Consider the following 21,792-nt stretch of genomic DNA (forward strand, 5'->3'; position numbering starts at 1 on the left):
ATCTCAAATTTAAATTTATGGTCTGACATATTTTAAAATAATTAAAGATAATTGTAGGCTATAGTATTTATAAAGGGATAATAATATAAAATTTGTTTTATGTAAAACATAAAACGTTCTTCTAGAAGTCATTATTATATAATGAGTATTTAGAATTCTTATTTATTTAATTTTAAATTTTTATGAATTTGTTTGTCGAATACATAATAATGGCAGTAATGATCGTATAGCCATTCTAACTATAATTAAATATTTTATCAATATTTTAGATCTATTAGCTTTTAGTAAAATCGTGATATAAAGTATTTATAATAATCGTATCAACATTTCATAGATAGAAACAAAAATACTTTCTGTAGTTAGAAATTTAAGATAAAGGATTTGGTTCCTAAGAGAACGGATTACATCGAATATAAGGGAAAGGGGGATTATATTTACTAACAGTCTACGTTTTAGAATTTATCCTAACCTATGGACCTATTTCTCATAATGTTCGTCATATTATTAACAATAAACTATAGTAAAAATGATAAAATTTCGATAAAATGTCAAATTAATAGATTAAAAAGTAATTATTAATTTCGCCAAATTTTACGAAATTCTATTAAATTTAATGCTGCTCTGATATTAAATTGTTAAATTACACTTTGGTTAAAATTGGTCTATAATCCCAATAAGTGAAGGTTCTACCTTATATAATCCCCTAGTGTAAACCACTAGGATAAAAATAACTTGATAAGAACTTACTGTGCTATAATGCACTTATCCAGAGAAATATGGCCTACGACTAAAGTAAACAATAGAAGTGCTATAGAGATTTGACTAGTTTTGCCCTGGGCGCAGTCATCATTCCAATCTAGAGGGTGAGAATTAGGTTTATTCGGTGATATTTCGATTGAGAGTATCCCTGAGAGAAAAGCAATGTCTGGCTACCAAGAGACTATCTCGATGTGGAACACACGGCTTCTTTCCCACACTATTCCTCACGCTATGCTGTTGTTCTTTCCTAACTAAACACCATCTTCCCCTTTCTACAAATATCATTGACCATGAGCAGCTGCTGCACAGAAACTACAAAAATAGGAAACTAATTTCGAAGTAGTTGTAGATTTTTTAAAGTGAATAGAAGCTTGGATATTAAATTTTATCAAGAGAAAGTTATAATTCTGAAAATAAACGTAAGTATCTTTAATAAAGGATCAATATGATTACAAATACAATATTTTTCTTGTTGTTATTTAACAATTTGCAATTTCAACTGAAATAAAATTTTTTTTCTTGTAATTGATTTGAAGTTTCCCATTAAAAACATTCTTGAGATAAGTTAGAATTTTTTTATCCAGTTTTTAAAACGTTATTTCTTAAATATTTTAATCCATTTTAATGTTTCCTGCACCAACTGATTATCATTTTTTAACACGAAATACTGAAATGAAACACATGTGCTGAGAAGTAATTTTATAAACTATGATATATTAATAGCATAATGTAAAACACATTAATAAATTATATTTAAATAAAAAAAATTAATTTTTTCATATGTACAATTTCCTCAAATTTCATTATATTGTAAATTACAAACTTTAATATCTATGACACAAATCCATATTTTAACTATCATTACGATATATAATTACATAATCGTTAGAATATAAATCGTTAAAAACATTTAAATCATTAGATATTCGTCAAACTAATTTCAAATATATTAACTAGTATAAAACGGATCGATTTTATACTGTCAAATCAGAGTAACTTCAAATGTAAATCACGTTTAGACAAAATATAAACTCTGAACATTTCGAAAAGCTTACTAATGTCATAGTTAGGAATTTTGTCTGCGATGTTATGTTACTGAAAATCGATTTTATATAAGCAAAATTACTATTTAAAATTTAAATATTTCTGATTTACCCTCTTTGATTCTCATCCATCCTTATCTTACGTTTCTTGAAATATGTAAAAAACTGAGTATATTTTATAAGTGAATCTTCTGTTCAAACTTAAAGTGCAAACGTAAGTTCTTCATGCCTAATCGATATCTACAATCTGACGTTTTTTCCCCCTACTATTAGATGGGATTTGAAGGTAAGCTCTATCTTTGGTGTACAAATTACGTTATTAGTATTACACGGAGATAGTACTAAAACTTAAAATCCCTCTTATTAATTTATTAAACGCGTTTATTGAAAAGAATTTCATGTTAAATTAATTTAATTTTAACTCTAAATTTATTATGTAAATGTAAATTATAATCTAATATAACAATCTTTCTATATATTTAATGATATTTTGATTAAATACATTTACTATTCACGTGTATAATATACATTTCATTGGTTGATCATTATTAAAGCTACAATTACTAAAGTATAACGCTTAATATCAATAATTCTAGTTACAAAGAATTTACTATATATATATATAATATATATCATAAATTTGTTGCTACACTTCAATAGGATTTAAATTCAACTATTTCTACTTTGGATTTTAAAAATAATTTTTTTTTTTTCCTTATTTTATAAATAAACTCTTCCTTTCAAAGAAAGCTTTACATAAAGCTTTCTTTTAAAATTGAAGGACAAGCTTCTTTAGAATAAACAGAAAAAGAAAATTAGCTTAAATCCTCGAAAATTGGTTTCTTGTTTGAATAAAGACAAAACATCCGAATTTCTACAATAAACCATAATACCTTATCATAAAAAAAACACATTGTTATGTTAATAAATTATTTATTATGTATACTTCTATTAATTTTTGAATATTTATTGTTTAAGTTGTTTATTATACAGTAAAAATAATTACAGTATGTCGATTTAATTCTAATTATGTCCATTTATTCTTTTAAATCAAATTTAATTAACTAAATATTTATTTAAATAATTTAATGAATTTTAATTTTGATATTTAAAATTAATTGGATTTTATTCACTATTTAAGGTTTTTTTTTTCATTATCATATATAAAATGAATTGCTTTCGTTTCATTTTCATTAAGAAACAGGAATAATATTATTATAAATTATTTTATAATTATATTTTGTTATTAATTAATGAACAAATTTTAATAAAATACAATGAAATAAACTCATAAATAAATATTTTGGAATAGTATGATAAACTGCAAACTTGTAATTATGAAGAGTTTAAACATATTAGAACGTAAGAAAAAATTTTATATATAATTTATAAAATAATGACTTATAAACTCAATTAAATTTATATGTCAAATTGAAGAAATTTATTGAATTTTTCTGAGATAAAATAATTATATTAATGCAAATGTACGAGTCATGCATTCCATGATGAGAAATATTGAAAAGATGTAAAGAGAAGTTTTTTTCATTTTTTAATTAAGCAACTCAGTCAGGTAAAGATCTTAATGATGAAAGTAAGTAATAATAAAGAACAGCAAAAAGATTGAAAAAAGCAAATATAAAACAAGATTTTAATAGTTGTTTAATATTAAAGAATCATAGAAAAATTTTTAAGTGTGTTTTAATGTCAGCTGAATGTCGAGATATAATAAAAATTTTAATAGATCTTAATTAAATATAAAATTAAATATATGAATATATAAATAAATAAATATATATCAAGAAAATTATTTTAATATAAATTTTGATGAAATAACTTGAAAATTTAAACACGAATTTGAAGAAAAATCTTTTCTTTATCGTATATTTTATAATGATATTTATATAAATTATAATAATGAAAGAGATAATGGTATACAATTCGCTCTAAATGTATTATACATCACACCAGAAAATCTGAATATATTTAGTGTAACGGACGAAAGAGAGATAGCCAGATAAATATTAATAGAAGTGCAATCGTGTCTTATGAAACAAGAAAAGGTAAAAACTCAGCACAAAAATCAAAATAATTTAAAATACAAGATTTGCAGAAGATTACAATAACTATTGAATATATTTTTTTTTCATTTCTTCATTTGTAAAAAAAGAAATTTTCTACTTGACAATTTCTGCAATCGTAATTTGTGAAGAGAATTTTTCCATCCTCACTGACTTTAAGTTAGTGTAGCGTATATAATGTGCTGAGCATTTTTTCCTCTTTATACTTTTATGTCATTGATTGATGAACACTACCGAGCGAAGGTCGTTGTTTTAGGCAGACTTCACACCTCCATTTCCTTATTGCATCACTCTTATACTTTACACTCAAAGTGTTACATTTCTAACAATTTAATGAAAGTTCTCGAAAAACACAATTCAATTACACGAAACAACCTTCGACAATTTTTCTCACTATTAATCAAATAAGTTTTTGTCTACTTTAATGTATCCTCCAATTCAAGACTTTTATCTGTATCGGCGATTGTTGTGCAGCGATTTACGAATTTAAGAACTTCTTAAATTTGTTAAATTGTCAAATAAATTATAATTAATTAACTAATTTGAACAAAAACTTATTTATTTCTCTTAAATTAATTTGTTGAGATTAATTAATGTTTACTTAACAATACAAGATTATTTTAATGTTTGATAGGATTAATTTATATTTTATTTCACTGAAAAAAAATTCTTTATTTAACTAATGAGTTATAAAGTCAAAGTCAATTCTAACGTATTCATTTAACAATGATTTATTTGGTGAAAATTATACGAGATCTAAAATGAGAAATATAATTCAAAATCCTTTAAGATTACTTTAATTAATATTGAAATTAATATAATTTCTAGTTCAAATTAAGCAGTTCTTCAACTGTTTATTTCATTATATGCTATGTTTTATCATGCATAAATAATTTGATAAACGTAATTGAAATATCCAGAACAGTGACAAGTTTTAATTCAATAAAAATAAAATATGTTAAGTTTCAAAATAATGACTTCACGACGTTTCCTAAGATATATTTTGTCGAATATTTCTAAATTTATGTAAATAAGTGAGAAATTTTAGCACGAAATGTTATCATATAAAGCCTGGAGATCATTTAATTTTAAATGTATCTGTAATAATCTATGAATACATATTTTTTATATTAATGTATCTCAAAATATTTATTAAAGTAGTTATTTTTATAAGAAAAACATAACCATAACACCGTAATTTTAAATTAAATTGTTATTTGAATATATCGCTTTTAAAGGATTTTTGACTTTTATCCGTGTTATAATATAAGTAAAACTATTTAAGATCCTTAAAATATTTTATATATCCAATAAGAGTACAAGAATATTTTTAAAATGTAAACTTTCTAATATTTTAAAATTGTGAAAATTAATAATTTTAATATTTTTAACCGAAAATAGATTTACGCAAATGTGTCAATATTACGAAATGCTTCAGCCCATCAATGTCAACAGAAATGATATGTAGATGCTTTCAGAGATTCCCAGTTTGTTTGCTGTATCCTTTGAGATGTAATCAATGTATTGAAGCATAGCAAACAATCCAAGATATACTGTACTTCATTCTCTTGCTGTAGATGTATTGTAAATGTTCTTGTAGCTATATTGATATACTAATAAACGTCAGCCACTAATTATATTTACACTTCTTTCCTATTTTACACAAACAGAGTGAAAAAGTAAAAAAATAAAAAATGAGAAAAAGGAGAACTGAATAGAAACTTCTTTCCTTAAATGTTGATACAAGAAGTATTTTTTTAAATTTTTTTTTTATTTCGGATTTGTTGATTTTATTGGTATTTACTGAAAGACTGTCATTAGAAAGTCATTAGTCAGAACGCCGTGTATAAATATTTGAGACAAAAATATGATATTTTCTAATAGAGCATAAATAAAAGAATGTATAATTAAGTAATTATTCTGATAATATAAAAGAAAACGAATTTTAAAAAAGAGAGTGTTTGTATCAACGGGATTTTTGAATTTATATAGATATTAAAAAATGTAATATAAATTTTTTATGGAATAAATATTGCTGTCATCTGAAAAATTCAATTGTGACTTTTAACAAATCATTGATTTAATGCTTGATTTAATCTCACTGTATCCCTTTATCGGTGTTATCTTATCTCCTGTTATCACTGTATTTCTTCTGATTAAAAAAAAGAGATTTGAGTTTTTTCCTCAGATAAAATAGATACATTCTGTATTTGGTATACGATTAAACTAAAATTTATAGATTATTTGTGTTTTACAACAAAATTTTATGGTTTGAGAGGTTTTTAATGGAATTTTTTAAATATGCAATAAATATATAAAATACTTTATTGCTAGAAGGTGATTTTCTATAACGATTTCTTTATCGTTTAATGGGAAAAATTATGTAAAATTTATAATTTTTCAATCTTTAAAAATACTTTAAAATTTTTTAAATATAATTTTAACATAAAAATATATTCATTTATCTTTTCAGTAAACATTAATAAAATATTACATACTTAGGTCGATGGTTTCTATATAATATATTATTGATAATATTTCAGTTTATAATTAATAAAAATTTAAAATAATTTATTTAATAAACTTTGAAAATGTCATTAATGATATTAATTATATACATAAGATATAAAGGCTATATATAAGTTATATAAAATTTATATCATATATCATGTTTCATATTTAATAATAATTATAAGAATTATTTTAATTGAATAATATTTTTGATTAATGTAACATTATTATAAATAAAGAAACAATTTAAAAAATTAACACATATAAGTTTGATTTATAAACTGTATAAATGTATAAAGAAAAATTCCTCAACAAATCCTTGATTGAAGGAATTATCAGTTACAAATTCTGAAAGCAATTTAAACATTTTAAAAAATGCTAAATGGCTAGTCTTTTAATAAATTTCATAAATTTATTTACTAAATTTAAACAGCATTAAAATCTATTACTTGATTTAAATCATACGATCTAAGCACGAATCATTAAACACTACAATTTTAAATTGAATTTTCGAATTAAAAGTGTTAAATATAGCTACAATTTTTCAGATTTCAATTATCCGTTTTCATTGAAAATATAACTAAATAATATTTCATATTTTTCATATTGTACTTTGGATTTTAATGAGATTACAGGATATCTTAGGTAGAATGATTCTGTGCATCATACTTGACTTGACAATAATTCATATAATGCATTTATAAATATCACACAATTATTTACTAGATTTTATTGATTTTTTTAATTATATATTTTTCCCCTCTGAAGGAATGTTTTACTCATGAAAACTTTTAATAAATAATATGATCTGGTAATAGAAGCATTTAGTTGTTTACGTCACAAAAATAACTGGATCATGATATAACAGATACTTAGAATGACTGTGTACAGTACATATGTTCTATCTGTTGATAATAAATATCATTTCATATCAAACAGATTTCGAGTAAAAATATAGAAAAATTTCTATTAAATTTGCTACTTCCATACGTTTAAACTAATGAGTTCTATATATATATTAAATATTATTTACTCTTTACAATTTCAATTTCTATAATTTTAATGATAATATCGTAAAATAATTTTATTTTGAAATGCAATTTCATTACATTTTTTATATTTTTTTCAGTTATTAAACACATTAAATAATGTTACATAATTCAAAATAATGATTTATAAATTAATAAGAAATTTATTTTAATGTTAATCATGTGAAAATAAAACAACTTATAAAAGTCATGACATTCAACATCATTATAAAGTCGCGAAATAATATTAGAAAGCATGTGGAGAGTTAATCAAATTTTCTTCATTATAACATTTCTCTGGAGATTTACAACGTACGAGACCACTCGGTATTTTCAAATCAACGAAAACAACAAAACTTAGATAATAAATTCAGTTTATTTCAGTTTCCTTTATCCGCTTTACATAATCTCTTCGAATTTTTTTCAATTTTTAAATCTACACATGAAATATATAAGAATGAAACAAAATTTCTTACTTCAATGATTTTAAGATAATTTCATTTTTATATATTCGATTCTAAAGACGATAATTATACAAGATGTATTTTTAAAACCATTTTAAAATGGATAATGTAGCCTAAACTTGAAAATTTCAGTAAAGAATTTAAGACGTTGACTCGTAAATTATGCAATTAATAAACAACGTTTTAGAATGCAATTAGAGAGTTTGTTTGTTTAAATTTAGCTATAAATATATTATATATACTATCATAAATTTATTATAAAATTATAATTTATAAACATAGCTATGTTTTCATATATAATTTTTATATCGAAATTAGCAAAGTATTTTTAATATTAAAATTTATAAATTATATATTTTTATATATTCACTAAAACCTTAACTTGATAGAAATTTCTTCAAAAAAATTCACAAATATCTTTTTTTCCCTATCAAACTTATTTTATGTTATATCCAACTAAATTATTGTTTCTCTCAGTTAATTCTAACGTTTATCCATTGATAAAAATTTCGTTTTTAAGCAGATTTCAAAAGATTCTTTCCTATAATTATATTTTTTTAATCTTAAGAAAGTTTACTATCGTAAATTATATATTATTAGACAGATACTAGCATGAGTGCATTTAATGTTTAAGCACAATTATTTTCGGATGATGAATTCAATTCAGAAATGAGACTCGTGAATTTTCAATACGCACTTTTATAATATTTAATAAAATCAATTGTTCAAATAAAAACAGAAAAATATTTAAAATAAATATTCATCATATTTATACCTATACCAGTACTTTATAAATTAACGATTTTACTTTTGTGTATTAATTAATTAATTAATTAATTTTTATAGGCATTATATTTATTTTAAATAAATATTGAAATAAATATAATTGTATTCAGTTTTATATATAAATATTTTAAGTTATATAGGGAGTTACCTCGTTATTACTGTTTAAACATGCTTTATGGTTCTGTTTCTACGTATACGAGCAACAGTTACATGATTATATTTCTATTAATAGCTTAAAACTACGAATGATTAAGACTTTAAGTAAATAAGATTAACTATTGTTCTGATAATAAACAAATAGCATTTTCATTAAAATATTTTCATCTTTACATTTTCTTTATTCTATATTTTTTAAGCCACTTTCTTAGATTTTATTAATACTCTGATTACAGGTGTATTGTAAATTTATCATGCTCAAATCAAAAAAGATGGATTACTAGAGCCTATATAAAGCAAAAAGAAAGAGTTTTAAGAAGCATTTATAGTCTATTCGCAGCTGCAATTTATAATCGGATATTTATATTCATTGCCTGATAAAACTATAAAATAATCCACCTTTAATATTTCAACAACTACTTTAACATGATGAATTATGTCTTTGATGGAATTTCAACGTCCAAACTTCTGTAAAAATGATGAAAATGGACGGAAAAAATGAATTTTTTCTCGCTATCCTCAATGATTGTACGAGTGCCAACACTAAAAATGGGAAGTAGATAAAAGAGAGAGTAATCCACCTGAGCCCAACTATATTTCCGGTAGCTTCATTAATTCTCAGTCTCGGTCAACATACTCAATATAACAAAATTGTTTTTTCTGCCCTTCTTTTTAGTCAGTTAGATCTTTTTTTGTCTTTTCTTGTACAATCGATTTTTATACGTTCGCCTTTACCACATCGAATCTTTCCATACACACACCGCTTCTCAATTATTCAGAATCTTTTCCAATGTTGGGAATTGACCTGGGCGGAAAGGGAATTTTCCCATTTGCTATCCGTTTTTGCTGAAGTGAGCACAGGAGAGCTTCACAATTCATTCATGCGTCACAAAGTGTAGAGAGTAAATTCACGGATTTTCTGGGCCAGCACAGAAAAATCGATGAGGTTTTTATGTAAGCTTCTTTCATGCCTTTTCTGATCTTAGTTATCACTAACGAACATCTAAAGCAATTAAACTTAATTAATAATATATAAATATGTTAATAAAAATTTATTAGAGAAACGCATTAACAAAAATTATCTTTTCTTCTGTAAACATGTCTGTTTTGCAGTTATCCCTAGTGAGAAATTTTCTCTGAAAGCTTACTAAAAGCCACCCTCTGTACCCAGATAAAAGGGAAGTCCTTTCAAGTTTCTATCTAAAAGAGAAAAAAAATAAGAGAATCTAAAGCAAAATTTCATTTGGGTGCTTGAAGAAAAGTGAAAATTTCAAGATGCACCTGGTACAACCATTCTTCGATTTTTAAGAGAAACTTTTAAAAGTGAAAGAATTACTCGAGATATTCTCGTCACGCATTTCACCAATAATTTTATTTATTATTCCGTGAAATATCGATAAATCGTTAAAAGGACTTTAAAAAATTTTATATATAACTTTTTCTAGATTAAAATTTTTTCAACGCAAAAATATTCTTAATATTAACCAAATTATTTACGTACAGGTACGTATCTTTCAAAGGAAAAATTAAATTATTTTAATTATGTAAACAATAAGCCACTCTACAGCGCTGCTTTTAGTCGCGTATCATTATAATAAATATGAAATCCATAGCGACATCGCTATTGACAACATTTCTCTTGAAACATCAGACTTCAACAAGTCAAAGGCAACGTGCAGACTTTTGAAATAGCGAACCTTCTTCGAGAACGTAATTGAAGTTGGCATTTAGCTAGAGGCGACTAGGCAACCATCAAAATAAGTTCTCTTGCATCACGCTTACTAACTCCATACGTCTTACTCCACATCCTCGCTCTCTCGGTTGTCTTGACACAGTATCGACCGAAGGAAACTCTCCACCAATCACTGACGAGTCAGCATTCCCAGAGCTCCTCTGCTTCTCCTGCTCTGTTTTCCGATGTCAGTCTGGCGCCCAGTTGTGCACGTGCTATACTTCAGTCGAGTGCTGGTACCAGGTGGTCTCGTGAAAGCAATGATTAATGTTAGAACACTCCTACCAACTTCTGACTGCTAGAAAATGGAGACAAGTCAATGACATTGTGTACGGAATATTCTTCCTAATCTCTTACCTTGCTTAGGATTGTGCAAACTATAATCTAATAAACATAAGTACCTGGACTGTTGCCAATCATATGATCAATCTCAACCAGCTGAGAAGGTTTCTTATCATCTGGAAGTTTCAATTTTCTGGTGCTAACGTGCAACGATTGTCATGTATCGCTCTTATACTCACTGGTTGTTTTGGACTATATTTATAACAGGTAAGAGTAAATCTGTTGCACTCTAAACTTTTATGAATGCGAAAAAGTTACCGATTTTCTTAATGTATTTTTAATTATCAAAAAGTATATACATATTTCGTTCAAACTCTGAGATTATTTATTTTAAATAATAATTACACTTAAGGCATTTCAATTAAGAAAGAAACAATTTATATATAATTTTTTGTGATGATAAAATATAATTATTTCTGTATAAATTTTTATATTTCGTGACGCGTTTTCGAGACGGAACACGCCCACGTATTGAACAAATTGCCAGTCAACTGTTGCTTAAATGTTAATAGCACAGATATTAGAATAGAAACGGAAACGTGTAATCGAGTCACGTAATCTAATTCTTTGATTATATATATTTTTTTCTTTTTAAAAAAAAAACAAGATATCTGTAGCAGTTTGGAACTAGAAGGACCAACGTTTGTTGTCGAACCTCCTTACACTGTGGAATTTTATAATACCAAAGGTACTCAGATTCCTTGTACAGCTCGTGGTAAACCTACACCTCATATAACATGGTTAAGAAGGGCTGGAGGTACTGTGATTGATATACCTGGATTGCGACAAGTGCGACCGAATGGATCTCTTGTATTTTTAGCATTCAATGCTGATGATTATAGACCCGACATCCACACGGCTGTATATAGATGTATCGCTACAAATATTCTAGGCACTATTGGAAGCCGAGATGTTCACGTCCGAGCAGGTAATTACTACTCTTACTAGTAATTGAATTTACTCGGTAAACTCTTAAAAATTATCTATAAATGCAATTAAATTAACTGTTTCTTAGATATTATGTACTATATCGATAATCAGACTGTTATACATTTTATTATTAATTAATCAGAATATAATTTATTGATATATTTCCTGGTTATGATGTTTAATTTTAATGACAAAAACTACAAAAATTAAGAAACTGGATAAATATATAAATGTATTTATATATTTATATACACATAATTAATATATATTTCCTATATTATAAAGTATACAAAGCAAATTTTAAAAATTGTTTTTAAAAAAAGAATTGAATTTTTATATAAATTCTTCCTAAAAAACCACTTGTTGCATTTTCTTAAATATTTTTAGCTAGAAGTAAAGTAGAAGTGACGTATTTTTATTATAATTTATGACTGTAAAATCTGACAGTGAAAAGCAATCGGAAAAGTGACAGTTTATCTATACGGTTGCTGTATATTTATAGTTTATATATCTATCTTATTAATACTTAATAATGCAGTAGGGTAAGTGATATGAGAATTGCAAGAAGTGATTGAGGTGATGCTAAAGAAGAAAACAAAAGTTGATGGAAAACCCATGTTCGCGACCAAATGTCATAGGAAATAGAACGAAATTACGTTACCTCCGTTGCCTAGGCTAGGCCATCTTTCTTCTGGCCGATTCGATTCAGACCACGCACTCCTTGTTCGTTCTTCCGAAGCAAACTTGTCGACGCTAAAAGCATTTTATCGATCTATTCCCTCCGTTTCCGTATCAAATGAAACTTTTGCACAGCTCCAGTCAATAGGATAAGGATAGCTTTAGTAAAACTGAAGTTTAGACCCGGTTGCAAATTATACCTCTCGTGAGAATGACTTGAAATATTCATTTTTCCTTAGTTCGGAAATCATAAAGACATGTCTTGTAATGTGTCAGTGTACCGTGTGCATTATGTTATTAGACCGAACCGTGTTGGAATCCTTAGGGACGTTTCGGATTATAATTAATAGCGTGATTTCGCCGAAGACAATCCAATTTGGGAGACTGGGACCAGTTTTGCTTCACTACTGTAGCTTTACCAGCACTCAGCTGTTATGGTGACAGCAGACAATATGTCTTCATGCATCCCAATGTTCTCTAGAGTCGTTTATAAAGACTTTAATACGGAGAAAATGTGTTGTGTGCTGTTATTCGATGAAATCTGTTGATTATTTTCAAAGCGCTCCAAGCTTTCATTTTTTTTCTTATTTTATTTTTTTATTTTGTTTTCCTTCTTGTTAAAATGTTGCTTGTCATTCTGATCGCATCCGTGAATTATCTTCCGGACGTTACAAAATTAAATAAACTAAGGTTTATGATAAAATATCATTAATTTATTGAAACTTTATAGAACTTTTTCCGTGATAGCAATCATCAATTTCGAAAATAAAAAAGTGATACGATTCTCTTTCAGTTCATGCGAGACAAATTAAAATTTTCAAATTGATGTCGAAAGTATATGCAAAGATATAAAACGATTTTTAGTAAGCGATTAGAAATTCAGCTTAAATCGCTAAAGTGGGAAGCCTCGAATTATACGCTTCCTGAATTCTACCAACTCGAAGTTAAATTGATACCAAAAGTTTAATTAATTAATTATCAAGCAAATTAAGCATTTACTTTTCTTCTTTAACAGTCAAAAATTAATGCCACTTATTATCTTTTCTATAATTATTTCAAACTATGAATCTATATAAAAATTATTTTGCTCGAAAAAAAAGTGGAATAATTTTGATTAAATTCAAGAAAAATGACAAATCAATTTTAATTATTTATTTAATTTATAAACGAAAATATTAATTGCTTCGTTAATTCAAATTGTTAAAATAATTACTGATTATTGTTATTTTATTTGATTTTAAAGCAAATTATTTTATTGATTTTTTTAAATAAAATAATTAACAATGTTTCATTTTGTAAATATAAATTATGAAGATAATTATAAGTTTTAATAATCATAATAAACAAGGAAAGATTATCCCTTAATTGTTTCACTGAAGTCACTGAAAAGTAAGTCTTAAAATTTTTAATTCATAAAATTAAAAGTATACGTTACTAATGGATCTTTAGAAACCTTTCTTCCACTTTTTCTTACTTTGAAATTCTTCTCATTGAGATAAAGTAGATGGTGTTGAATATCATACTTATGCAAGTCATTTATACGTATTGATGAGTATGTAAAGTCCATAAGAGAACTGAAAACAGGCAAAATTACTGGTAATTCTAATAATGTCACTTCAATTTTTTTATGCAAGTGAGAATTCTTGTAAGGAAAATGTACTTTTTCAAATTTTAGATTTTTTTTCCCTTCTTCTCTTTACGTTCTCTATAATTCGCATTATATGGGACAATTTTTTATTTTGTTTCTCTCCTTTTTTCTAATTTCGAACGGATAGAATGAGAAAATGTAACAGTTAGAAATGTATAAACAGAGCGTTGGCTTCATCAAATAAAATTTTATAGTTATAAAAAACTACTTTCATTATAGTTAATCGCTTCCGTAAATTTTATTTACAGTGTTATTATACGGATATTGTTTTTCTAATGTTAAATTTAATTGTAATCTAGGATATTTTTTGCAAGAAAATTCTGTAATATTGAATTATTTTATGCATTAATGTATTATACAGTATATAAAACATATAATTAATTATGTAATCTGTACAGACATATTTTTTTAATATAGAAATCTGTAAAAATCTGTGAAATATTAAAAAAAAATAATATACGTAATTGCTTGTGAAATAAATATAGTTTTAAGTGTAAAAATATTTAAATTAAAATTTTTCAAATTAAATTTTAAATTTGTATTTGAAAATATTTTTCAATTTTCGTTTACATACTTTTTTTTAAAATTATGATGTTAAATAATGAAATCAAAATAAGCGAGAAGAAAAATTTTGGTAAAAGTTAATAATTAAAATTTAAAAAATTGATAATTTTAATTTAAAAATAGTAAACAATTATCTAAATTAAAATAAGAACAAATAACCGAAATTTAATAATAAAATATTCAAATTCTAATTGTTGTATTTATTATTAAAATTATATTACAAATATACGATAATTAAATATAATTTTTTTTATTTTTCGCACGTTTTATTTATTATATAACATATTTTTCTTATTATAAACCTAAGGGATTCATTGAGTACGAGTAAATATTCTTTAATATAAAAGATTCATTAAATTTATTTAATAAATTTTAAAATAGAATTTATTTTATCTAAATATTTTAAGAAAACCTATTCAATTTTAATAACATTTAAATATTTCCCGTAAAAAAGTTGTAAAGAATAATCTTCACATAAAATATTAAATTTATTCTCATTTAAAAATTTTTTCAATTGAATTTTCTTAGTCAAAATTGATAAATTTATATATCATTTTGCCAAGAATTTTTATTTCCTTCTTGACTACTATCCGTTTTCAACAAGTTAATAATAAAATTTATGCTATAAATGAATAATTTTTATCATAAATTATTGTTACCCAACCTTCTACAAAAATAAATGCTAAATAATTTAATAAAATAAGTATTTATTAACTTAATTTATAATACTGAAGAATTAATTATTGAAACAAATACCAGACATAAAATGTCGTTGAGAAAATTAGAAAGGTGAATTATATAAGTTACGTCTATGTTAAACCTTTTATTATCCTATTAAATCCTTTTATACCTCCTATTAAATATACTATAGATATTATCTATAAACTTAAAGCATATAAAATTACGCACCTAAGAAGTGTAAATTAGCATATAATTTAATTAGCACAATCATATTCAATAACGTTCTTTCTCTTATATTTTTAATTTTTTTATATAAATTAATACTTGTAATAATTAAATAAAAATATTGAAAATTGTGAAAATCGGTTAAAAATTGCTAAATATACTTGTTTTTCTATATAATTTTTATTGCATAATGGCTTAACATTTAATTTTGATGATTTTATAAGGATCGGATCTAAAGAGAAATTTGTTTTAATGAGAACAAACTTAATTCTACAATGTTATAATCATTATAACAAATGTAGTAAATTATTATTATTATTATTTCATTATTGTTATTATTATAGTTGATTTTGAGTTAATTTCTACGATAAATAAAAATATGGAAAATATATGTGATCATTTATACAAGTGTTGCTTGATAGCAATTAATTTGCATCAGTAGCTTTCTGCCTGCATGAAGATAAGAATATGACTGCTATACATCCTGAATTAATTAGATTGTAAATCTACGTTTATATATATGTGAAATAATTAATATAGACTTATTTCTTGGTGATTTTTATAATTTTATTCTAATATAATTTTCTAAAAATTTATTCTTCAGTAAATTAATACTCTATAAATTTAAGTAAATTATTAATCGAGTAAAATTTATTATAACTTTTCTTTTTAACTAAAAACTTATTTAAATTAGTCTTATTTTAAATATAACAGCGGTTCTATGGTGCGCTAATATATGAAAACAATTAATGAAATTGAAATTTTTCTTGATTTAATCATGTTTCTCTAGAAATAGTAACATATTTAGGATGTTTAATTGCAGAAATCATAATTAAAATATTTTTGTGGCCATTAAATTATATATTTTAACGAAAATTATCAGAACATTAAATGTTCTAAGTACGAAATGTGTTTACCTCGTCCAAACTCCCTTCATTTATAAAAATTTCATATTTTTAATAATGTAAATTGTAAACTTTTATAACTTGATAATTGTTCTTACTTTATCAAAAATTTATTTTTAGACATTTTAATTCATATTTCTTCTGCTTTATATGTTAAAATTATTAATATAATATAAACGTGCTTATTTATAATGATGTCAAGTTAGAATGCATATTAATTTTCTAAGTTAGTAAACAATTATTTTTACTAGTAGTAGCATAATAAATCTCTTTAATAATGTTGATTTGCATATCAATGTATTATAAATTTATAGTTTACAGAATACTGTAAATTTTACGCATTATTTTAATGCATAAATTATATTAATTATACATTAGGCATTAAAAATGATATGTGTATTACATGTATACGTATATAATAAGGCGTAATATGTTGTCGTTATATTATATTATTATTTACATATATTACAATTAATAAATATACAATTATTGTAATATTGTACAGTTAATAATTGTATTGTAATAAATATTATACGATTAATTAATACAAAATTATTGAAATTGTGTATATAATGTATATACATACATACATACATAATTAATTAATTATAAAATTATCGAAAAAATATTTAAGAAAATTGAAAATTAATGGATCGTATATCAATGTATCTTCATGTTTAACAATAAAAAATTGCAATTAATATTATGATATTAAAATCAAGTGTAGACACACAGACTACCTTTATTTAGTTTTTTAGTTTTCTAATTAATCATTCTCATTTCTAAGATATAATTCAAGTAAAATTTACTCAAAATCATTTAACATGATTATCTAGGAATTATATTAAGTATATTTTTAGTTATATATATTTATATCAAGGCCAATTAACACACAAACTAAACAAGCTTCAGTTTTGGGTCTCACAAATTTAAGTTTATTATTATTGGAAAGACCTTTTATACGTTCTAGCCTTAAGCTATAACGTATAAATTTAATTTTGACTTAAATATTATAAAGACAAAAATAAATTCCAGTTTTCAAGTTTGTGTTTTATCAAATTGGCTAGAATATCATTTATTAATTAATTTTAACTAAGTAGTCTTACTTTGAACTAAATTTTGCTTCTTGCAAAATAAATGGCATTTAATTAATGTTTATACTTAAAATAAAATTTTCTTAAAATTAACAAATGAATTACATTAATTTTAATCCTAATATTAATAATTCAATTAAATTTAATCAGTTTTCTAAATTAAATTTTCAAAAATTCTTATTATTCTGCATATCATTCACATACTTTTAATTTAGAAAATATTTATGTTAAATAAAAATTGAAAATTATGATAATGAAGATAAATTAGATAAAATGACAACATATTGAATAATATCTCTTTAATTTAATAATGACTCGCTTTTAAAATATTTTAACAAATAAAAATAACCTTTTATAGTTTATTAAAGATATTAACATTTCAAAAATTTGATTTAAAATATTAATATCAATAAATTAGGTTTTATATTTTTTACAATGACTGTTTTCCATTTCTTTTGAAGTAAAATCAGTGGCGTATTATAGGGCCTAGGCAAATTTAAATTAGGGGGCCTTGCAAATTTTTCTTTCAGGAAGTTTTTTGAGGGAAATATTTTCTTATAAAAGATTGGTTGATTGCAGGTTTAGGCAATTGCCCTTTTTGCCCATAAGATTACGCGCCACCGTGTAAAACTCTTTTCTAATTGTTTATAAATAAATAAAAGTTCTTTTAATATCAAAGAAAAACATTTATAAAATTATTATAAAAGCTTTTACTTGTTCAGAAGTAAAGATAACATGTTTAATTTATTAACAAATTATAATAACTTGCATAATCTCTTAACGATTAAGACGTTCATATTGAATAATATGGATGACTAACTATTGTAGTAGGCCTAATCGAACGGAAACAATACGATCAGTTTAAAGTAAAGCATAATTTATTGATTTATAGATTCAAATATTTTAATAAAATGTTATTACGAAAATATAATTTACTTAAATACATGTTATTACTCTCGTTAAGTATAAATCCTATGAAAAATCTTCACTTAAAACACACTGCACTGAAAATTCTGTTATAGTAATAAATTGATAATAAAGGCATATATATATATATGTAGGTAAAGGATCAAAGAGGAAACAAAAAAGAAGTAGATTCGATGGTTCTTGTTTTTATAAAATATAAATATATTTATGTAAAAAAAATATTATTACATTTTCTATAGAAATTTTATACTTTCTGATCTTATCTCCACAGTTTTCTTGTTGTGCATAAAATAAATTCAATTTCTCTAATGTAATTCTTAACCTACTTTGAGCGGAAAAGAAAGCATTTTAGGTAAAGTTTTTATAAATTTCTATATTTTTCCATATGTAATTTTACGTGAATTTTAATTATTTTAAGTCTTTCAATTGAATTCTATTTTTTTCGAAAGTAGCTGAAATCAGATAAAATAAAATATTCGTTGAATAATTATAAATTGTAATGAAACTTCAATAAATTAAAATTAGCTATTGCACTATCAGCAGTTTGGGAGTTGATGTTATATTGACAACATAAACCAGACAACTCTCTCCGAAATTATTCCTAACTCCAATTAATGACATCTTGCTACTAAAAGGATCAATACAATTCCTTAAGGATTTAATTCCGTTGCTGACAACCCATTGTTAAAACTATAGTAAGTAATTTTAATTCCAACAGGCAGACTGATATCTCCGGAGAAACAGTTCGACCAAATATGCAATAATAATCTGTTTTCTTGATCTATTGAAGCTGTTACCAATTATTTCTGAAAGTTATTAAGTTATTAGTTTACGGAATTTGCAATATTAAAGATAATCATATTTAGAACCTTATTTAAATGTTTGATATCATTTAATTTTCGAAATTAATTATGTTCTTAATGATTTTAAGCTTATTAAAATCACAAAAATTTGAATGATGCATGAAATGTTAATCCTATCAATACTTCACTTCCATCTTTTTTTAAAATTTCCTGTAAAATTTTGTAATTATCGAATGTTATGATAGTTTTATAAAGTTTATTTCCCTCAGATAATAAAATAGAATTTGATATTTCTCTTACTCTGTATTTTATTACTGAAAAGAATTTTTAAAGAAATACATAAATGCTGCTTCGTCTTGCTTTTTAATTTTGAGATTTTCTAAAAAAAACTGCTTGTGAATTTCTACTGAAGAAGTAATGCTTCTTTATTATTTATTATGGATTTTTCCTTTTATAACATTTAGCATAAGCCACTCTGTGCATTTAGAATACGCAACTTAAATGCAGACAGACTTATGTGACAAGGTATGTTATGTCTCCTCACGTAGTTGCTCTTATTTATCGATAGATGTTGTGAAGTATTTATAGCTGGGAAAAAAATATATCCAAGAAATAACATTTTTCGGTAAATTTTTCCTATTTGAAAAACATGTTGCTATCTTGAATTTTGATTCGAAAACATTCTTCTCACGTCGAAGCAAATAACGTTAAAGTAATAAATAATTAACATTTTGGATAATTACATAATTTGAACCATAATTGTTAGAGCAAAACGAAAAATTGTACATCACTCTAACAAGTTTAATTTGCATATAAATCTATTTTAAATAAATCAATCGATAACTCTTATCATAAAATTAAACTAAATTCTCGACAAATGTTGGGTTTAGAAATATACAAGATGTGTGCATATGTATAGAATAGAAATGATAAAATCGTATATATAAGATCATGAAAATATTCATGAAGGTAAAAAAATCATTAGAATATATTATAAAAAATTATTCCATATTTTCGACGATCTCATTAGAGAAAAATATGACTTTTTTGCTTTATTTTTATATTAAAAAATCAGATTTGATAAGATAATCGAATACTCAAAATTTGAATTGTAGAATCGAAAATAACATAGATAATATCCATAACCGGTATTCATTCTTGACTATATTGATTTATATCATGCCTTAAGGCATCTGACGTTTATCAATCGCTTGGACAGAAATTTTATTCAGGAAAGACCTTCTTGTCAGCATTATCATTTGGTTCCGAAGATGATAAACGGATTTTAAAGGAATAGCTTATTTTTATTCCGAAATGATACAAAAATAACTCTTCTAAATCTTCTATAAATGCAAATGATAAGTTTTTTTATGGAGATACGAGATAATGTTTACTATATCTTTTAACAAAATGTTATATATTTTGTAGTAATTAGCACTATAAAGCATTTTGTGTAGTGATAATATACACTAAGTAGCTATAAGTAAAATTCTATATATTTATAAATAGATTTAAACAATTTTTTTCCTATAACAGCATTCAATTTAAAGTTTAATATTTGATGGGCAAACATGTATCTCTTATCAATGTTTCAAGGATGATAGAATAACACATTTTCTCGGAAAACATGAATATATTTATTTGTTTTCGGACGTAAAATGACTTTTTACATATATTATTATAAGAATATTATCAAATGTTATTGAGTTAGCCGAAAAAGGCGATTTAATTCAAAAAAAATACAGACACATCCTACACTTATATATATAAGTCAAACGTACAAAGTAAATTATTATTTTTTAAATCCTTTAAGATAGTTACTTTAAAATTAATCTTAATCTGATATTTCGATACGATTAAATCTACTTACTTTTATTTTAATTATTATTACTTCTGAACGTAAAATATCAATTAATAGTTATAGTAAAAAGGATAAATTTTGTAATTAAAATAATATATTAATGGAAATTAATATTAAATTATCAGTAAAATTTAATTCCTGTATAAGTACTTAGGTGAAGAAAAATAAAATAACATTAGTTGTTGATGAATAGATAAACAGCAATGAACTCAATCAATAGCTTGTAAATTAAAATTAATGTTTGTTTGGATTTATGTTTAGTGAAAATTTATCTTAGTGTAGCGTGAAAATTTAAAAGATTTTTGTATCTGAGTATCTTCTCTGATTTAAAATACATCGAAACATCATTATTCCTTTATTTTCAAGCATCGAATAGCTTTTAAATCTAGCCTTTAGTAATTTTAGAGATCTGATTTTTTTGTCGGTTGTTATCTTCAAAAGTGCTTCGTCCCTTCAGATTTTAAACCATAGAAAAAACATTTAATTGAAAAATAAGTAGAGTTGTTGAAGTATTTTCTCATTATAATTGTATTGATAGCACTTTCAGGTAATACACTCAATGATGCTATTTATTTTC

The 21,792-nt window shown here is 24.1% G+C and overlaps 1 pseudogene; it reads left to right on the top strand.

Annotated features, from left to right (window-relative positions):
- The first annotated feature begins 10,770 nt into the window (after positions 1-10,770).
- Positions 10,771-21,792, top strand: part of LOC136985465 (cell adhesion molecule Dscam1-like) — a 123,510-nt pseudogene continuing 112,488 nt past the window's right edge.

This window comes from Centruroides vittatus, unplaced genomic scaffold, assembly GCF_030686945.1.
Source record: "Centruroides vittatus isolate TY-2023 unplaced genomic scaffold, ASM3068694v2 contig_970, whole genome shotgun sequence".
Classification (NCBI taxonomy): Eukaryota; Metazoa; Arthropoda; class Arachnida; order Scorpiones; family Buthidae; genus Centruroides; species Centruroides vittatus.